This window comes from Mauremys reevesii, linkage group 8 (assembly GCF_016161935.1).
Source record: "Mauremys reevesii isolate NIE-2019 linkage group 8, ASM1616193v1, whole genome shotgun sequence".
NCBI lineage: Eukaryota > Metazoa > Chordata > Testudines > Geoemydidae > Mauremys > Mauremys reevesii.
Window position 1 is genome coordinate 102,478,069 of NC_052630.1, and position 6,828 is coordinate 102,484,896.

At 49.6% G+C, this 6,828-nt stretch overlaps 1 long non-coding RNA gene across 1 annotated transcript; it reads right to left on the reverse strand.

The window, feature by feature from the left end:
- Positions 1 to 347: 347 nt before the first annotated feature.
- LOC120369768 lies at positions 348 to 6,614 on the reverse strand. The gene is made up of 4 exons (XR_005583387.1): positions 6,564 to 6,614; positions 5,664 to 5,775; positions 4,163 to 4,292; positions 348 to 466 (listed from the first exon to the last, which is right to left on the reverse strand). It is a non-coding gene; the product is annotated as an uncharacterized LOC120369768 (long non-coding RNA).
- Between the last annotated feature and the right edge of the window lie 214 nt (positions 6,615 to 6,828).

Sequence of the window (6,828 nt, forward strand, 5' to 3'; positions counted from 1 at the left end):
TCAGTATAAATAAATGTATTCATGAGAGCACTTAAGACAAGTCCTAAGGTTAACAAACAATATGCTGTGCAGCTACACAGCTGTGACAAATATTTAAGAAATCCGATACGGCGTGCCTAAAAATTATTCATTTGCAGGCCTCGTTGCCTTTGAGGATCAACTGTTTTATTTGCAATTTTTGACATTTTCCTTCTTTTCCTGTTTGGCCTGTGAATTTGAAAGGGTTGTAAACACGTATTCCAGCTCCCTGCTCCAGGCACTGGCCTGCTGTCACAATGCCAAGAGAAAAGGAGGCTGATAGGTCCTTTGGTTCATACCGATCTGAAGGGCTTGTAAAGATAGCATTTGTTTGTTTTTTTGATCTGACTTTGAATCTGGCTGTAGCGCTACCCTTCAGGGAAAAGCAACTTTTAAATAAATGCTTCAAGATTGTGCAAACATTTCAGTAGTCTCAAGTCCTGGTGTTCTGGGTCAGAGAAGGAAGAAAATACATGTCAGTCAACAAAGAGATGGAAATGATAAAAGACGGTTAAGGCCGCAGTTGGGTTGGGTGATGGGTTCTCTGTGCTGCTGAATCATTTGGAGGAATCATTTGTGTGTATTTTAATCTGTATATTAAACGCGCATGTGTGTGTGGTTTATAGACATACTTCCCCACACACACATTTCATATGGATTAAAATACACACCGTTCTTCCAGGGCCAACAAAATATAGGCCTGTGGGATTTTTTGTTTGTTTTTTTTTTTGCTTCCTCCTCACCCCCCAGTTCTTTGCCTTTTTTAGATCTTGCAAATGATCATGTACTTCCTCGTTATTTAAAAAAGCCTGGCAAACTTGTTCTGCGGTGGTTCGCAAGTTGTGCTTTTGCCTTTATCATCATTATTTATTATTTGTATTAAGGTCGCATTTAGAGGCGCCAGTGGAGCTCAGAGCCCCAATATGCCAGGTGCTGTTCAGACAACTGGTAAGAGACGAGCCAGGCCCCAAAGAGCTTGCAAACAAAATAAACAAGAGCGACAAAGGGTGAGAGTGGGAACAGAGACTAGAGTGACCACATTTTCCCAAAGGGACAATGGGACACCCCAGAGGCTGGCCCATGGCCCCCCTCCCCTCCCTGCATGGGACTGGCCTGAGCCCTCCCTGCCTCCCACAAGCTCGGGGCAGGCCCAAGCCCCCCTGCCGCCCGTGCAGGACCAGCCGGAGCCCCCTCCCGTCCCTCCCTCTGCACATGGGGCAGCCCAAGCCGCCCTGCCACCTGCCAGCCTGGCCCAAGCCACTCTCCTAAGCCCTCTCTTCCGCATGGGGCCGGCGTTGCTGCTCGCCCGCCCCGCACTTTCCTCTGTGCCCCACTAGGGGTCACACCTCCCTTTTTTGGCAAGTTCACAGAGTTGCCATCAGTTGGCAAAAGCCAACAGGACAAATGCACAGTTTTGCCAAAAAAAAGTTAGGACAGCCAGGACAGGGCTTTGCAAAGGGACTGTCCTGGCCAAAACGGGACATGTGGTCACCCTAACAGACAGGGGCGGCTCCAGGCCCCAGTATGCCAAGCGCGTGCTTGGGGCGGCAAGCCGCGGGGGGCGCTCTGCCGGCGCCGCGAGGGCGGCAGGCAGGTTGCCTTCAGCGGCTTGCCTGCGGCGGGTCCGTTGGTCCCGTGGCTTCGGTGGACCTCCCGCAGGTGTGTCTGCGGAGGGTCCGCTGGTCCCGCGACTTCGGACCTCCTGCAGGCACGCCTGCGGGAGGTCCACCAAAGCCGCGGGACCAGCAGACCCTCCGCAGGCAAGCCGCGGAAGACAACCTGCCTGTCATGCTTGGGGCAGCAAAATTCCTAGAGCCTCCCCTGCTAACAGAGATAAACTAATGACTTACCCACTATCACGCCGCAAGTCAGTGGCACAGTTGGGAACAGAGCCTAGAATTTGTGCCTCTGAGTTCAGTGCGCTACCCACCAAGCCAAACTGCCATCTCTCATTGGCTTCTTTACAATGGACAGAGAGAGCCTGAAAAATTATTTATACATCTGCGCGCACACAATGGGGAAAAAAAAGCCAACTTGTTTCAAGACTGAGCTTGATAAGTTTATGAAGGGGATGGTATGATGAAGCTGCCTACAATGGCATATGACCCATCTGTGACTATTAGCAGCTGTCTCCAATAACTCGAGTTGGGACACTCATAGAATCATAGAATCTCAGGGTTGGAAGGGACCTCAGGAGGTATCTAGTCCAACCCCCTGCTCAAAGCAGGACCATCCCCAACTAAATCATCCCAGCCAGGGCTTTGTCAAGCCTGACCTTAAAAACCTCTAAGGAAGGAGATTCCACCACCTCCCTCGGTAACCCATTCCAGTGCTTCACCACCCTCCTAGTGAAACAGTTTTTCCTAATATCCAACCTAAACCTCCCCCACTGCAACTTGAAACCATTGCTCCTTGTTCTGTCATCTGCCACCACTGAGAACAGTCTAGATCCATTGTCTTTGGAACCCCCCTTCAGGTAGTTGAAAGCAGCTATTAAACCCCCCCTCATTCTTGTCTTCTGCAGACACTAGATGGGGCGGGCTCTGAATTATTACAGAGAATCTTTCCCAGGTGTCTGGCTGGTGGGTCTTGCCCACATGCTCAGGGTCTAACTCATTGCCATAGTTGGGGTGAGGAAGGAATTCTTCTCCAAGTCACATTGGCAGAGACCCTGGCAGGATTTTGCCTTCTTCTGCAGCGTGGGACCTGGGTCACTTGCTGGTTTGAACTAGAGTAAATGGTGGGTTCTCTGTAACTTGATGTCTTTACATCAACATTTGAGGACATCAGTAGCTCAGCCAATGGTTCTGGGCCGATTGCAGCAGCACATGGGTGAGGTTCTGTGGCCTGTGATGTGCAGAAGGTCAGACTAAGTGAATGTGATGGCCTTAAAGTCTGTGCATCTGTCCTAGGGAAAAAGGTGTATTCTTAACATCAGTTAACAAGGAGTAAAATCCTAGGGAAGGCAAGGTGGTTTGCAGTTTGCACAGGAGTTGGGAGCATGAATCAATGATTATGGAGGAGCCTAGACCTGCTAACAAGGGGCCCTGGCTTCACTAGGATTTTGCTTTGGGTTAGTAAACTTGAGTTAAGAACACACTTTATTTTTTCCTAGTGAAGATGAGGCCTCCGGGATGCATACTGCTTCAAGGGGGACTTGGGGATCTTTAGCAAAGACACCATTTATTCAAAATGTTAGTCAGACATGAAAGAGCAACAAAACCCAAAGCATTTTAAACAGTCTGACTAAAAATCCCTTCTCCTCTGAATTGTTCAGCTTTCACTCTTTTAGGGCTTGTCTACACACAGAAATTGTGCATCTTCAACTCTATCAGCCCCTTAGTGCGAATGCAGGTAAACTGGTACAAAGTGCTTATACCACTATAGCTTATTCCTGCTGTATGACACCTTTGTGCCGATAACACCGCATACGTGCCGGGGTTGTATCAATCTTCCTATCTTGCTGGGAAAGTCACACCCCTAACCAAAATAGTGAAATCCATACCAAAACCACAGGTAGGCCACCCTTAGCAAACGGGATGTTGCCACTGCACTGGCTGTCCAGTCACCATAGAGTCTGCCAGCCTACACAGAACCTGCAATTCCATTGTGCAGACCAAGCAGAATTGATTTTTATTGTCTTATGGGGAAAAACAAAGAAACTTTTCAAGCTGCCTTTATCCAGTGTGAAGAAGTAAAACCAAGAGCACTTGTGTTTTCCTTTGCAGGTCGGGAGATTGCCTTTGAAATACTAAAACACGACTACAGGTTGGGCCAGGTCCTTTTCTCTAGGAATTATTTTGGGGAAGTTTTCAGGTCAGACAAGATGATCACAATGGTCCCTTCCAGCCTGGGAACCTATGAATCTGTGACTTCAGTGGGTGTTTTGCCAGGATCGGGCATGTTATAAAGGAAATGACACATAATGGTAGTGCTCTAGCAATGCAATTAAAAACCTTTGATCACTTAAGAACTGTGGGGCAGATCTGCATCTGGTGTAAATTGTAATAGCTCCACTGACTTCAGCTGAGGTACAGCACTTTACATTAGGTCTTGTCCATTTTTTTCAATCCAGCTCCTCCTTTTGGAAGAGCAAGAATCATCATACTTAATTAACACTGTCTGTAAAGGTTGAATTTATTACCTGGCTGCCTGATATATTTTATTACCTCATGTGCTGTGAGGTGTCAAGAGTACAAGATGACAACAGAGAACGATCTCTAATGGAGTTTGGATTAGCACTATTGAGTCATCATTATCATCATCACTGTCCCCTGTTAATAAGGAAAGAGAGAGAGAAAAGGAGAGATGATGGTAAATCATAAGAGAAGTAGTCCAGCCAGGGAACATGGCCTGTAGAGGAGAATGCGGTAGAAGGGACCTGGAACCACAACTCCCATGAGGCTCTGCTACAGCTCTGGTGGCCACAGATTAATCGCAACCAAAATGAAAAATTCTGCCAAAATCAATTTTTTCTCTCAGAACATTTCAAATTCGACGGAACCCCATTTTCCAATAGGAAAATGTTTCACTGGAATTTTTTTCACCCTTCCTAATTTTAACCCACGTGATTGTGTGTGGACAAGAACGGTCATGATTAAAAACATGATAGCTGGTCCTGGTTAATGCATGGGGAAGTGGCGGGGAGGACCCCATCTACACTAGGTGCTAAGTTGTGTTTAATATAAGGTTAATTAACTTCTTCCCCCCCAACCAGCTCTGCGTTCTAACAGCCTGTAGCATATAGGAATAGTGGAGTATCCCTTTAAACAGTTGTTGAGCCCTCTAATGGCGCTCACTGTGTTCTGTGTTTTAGAAGTCTCCAGATCTCAGTAGGAGCCACAGCGTGTACGTCGCTAGGCCTGGCGTGTTTATGCCTGAGTGGTTGCTTCCTATTGTTTTGATGGGAAAAGAACAAAAGACCCAGCAACACCCTCATTCAGTCTGCAGTGTGAGCAGCTTTAACGGGCAGAGCAGAGATTTTTTTTTATTTCTTGAGTTTGAAACTGCAGGCCACAAAGTTTCGCCAAGGAGGAGAAAGCCCAAGAGACCCTTCCCTTAACATGGCCTGAGGAGGGGGCAGGCCAACTCGCAGTGCCTCCCGGGAGGTGACAGATCCCTTCCCAAGGGATCAATGCACAAGCTACCTCAAAGAGGGTAGTGTGGATGCAGGGCCATGTCTCCCCATCCCCTATGAACCAGCCAGTGGAGCTTGCTAGCCATAAAGGGAGAAGGATAGTAACCTGCCCGCTCCCCAGTTATCAGCCAGGTGGTGGGGGAGTCTCACCCCAGGCCAGCCCATCATGTGGGATACAAACACTGCAGGTCAGCCTTTGACTGCATGGGAAAGGCGGGGGACTTTCAGAGTAAGCAATAAATGTTATTGCTGAATTAAAACACATCGGTTTGCAGTGGTTTCATGTGCACACGTTTCCTCGACAGGAGACAAGATTGTAAATCAGTGGCCCTGCCCTTCCCTTTTACTGCTTTTAGAGCTGGCAACAAGGTTACACACTGCTAGGAAAATCACACTTTCCGCCAGTTTTCCTCCCGCTCTGCCCATGAGTCACCATCCCTCGGCCCATCCCCAGACTAGACCTCCTGCTTGGAATTCCAGCAGCCGCACTAAAAGACTTGTCATTCACCTTAGATAGCTGCATCTGGTTACCCAAGTCTTGCCCATAGATCGAAGGCTGTTCCCTAAACAGAAATTGGAAAGATTCACATCCCAATCACAGCAGCAGTAACCTGGCACCTCTATAAAAAAAAAAGAGACATGGTAAAAAAAGGACTAGAGAGAGTTGAATTACTCGCGGCTAATAAATTATCCAGCACATTCAGGCATTATAATTATTTATGGACTGTATTGCAGCCGTGCCTGGTAGCCCTAGTCCTGGACTAGGAAGCCATTGTGTTAGGTGCTGTACTAACAGAACACAAAAAAATATGGTTCCTACCTCAAAGACTTTGTAATCCAAGTAACCTTTTATCTATGTGCAGGAAACTGCCCTCTGTATAGATGGTTAGCCTAAGGCCTCTGCACCACTCAATTTCACCCTCACACTTTTCTCAAAGGGCTCCTGATGCCCAGGGTTGCCAACTTTCTAATTGCACAAAACCAAACACCCTAACCCCTCCGCCCCCCCGAGGCCTTGCTCCCTGCCCGTTCCCCGAGGCCCTACCCCCACTCACTATATTCCCCCTCCCTCGGTGGCTTGCTCTCCCCCACCCTCACTCACTTTCACTGGGCTGGAGCAGGGGGTTGGGGGGGTGACAGCTCTAACTGGGGGTGCAGGCTCTGGGGTGGGGCCAGAAATGACGGTTTCAGGGTGCAGAAGGGGGCTCTGGGCTGGAGGTTGGGGCCGAGGAATTTGGAGTGCAGGAGGGGGCTGTGGGTTGAGGGAGGGGATTGGGGTCCAGGGAGGTGAGGGCTCTGGCTGAGGATGTAGGCTCTGGGGTGGGCCCGAGGATGAGGGATTTGAGGTGCACAAGGGGGCTCTGGGTTTGGAGGGGGGCTGGGGCAGGGGATTGGGGCGTGGGCTTACCTCAGCCGGCTCCCAGTCAGTGGCACAGCGGGGCAAAGGCAGGCTCCCTGCCTGTCCTGGCACCGCGCTGCACCCTGGAAGCGGCCAGCAGGTCCGGCTCCTAGGCAGGGCCCAGGAGGCTCCGCACACTGCTCTCACCCACAGGCACTGCCCCCCCAGATCCCATTGGCCCTGGTTCCCGGTCAGTTGGAATGCAGAGCCGGTGCTCGGGGAGGGGGCAGTGCACGGAGCCCCGTGGCCCCCCCACCTAGGAGCCAGACCTGCT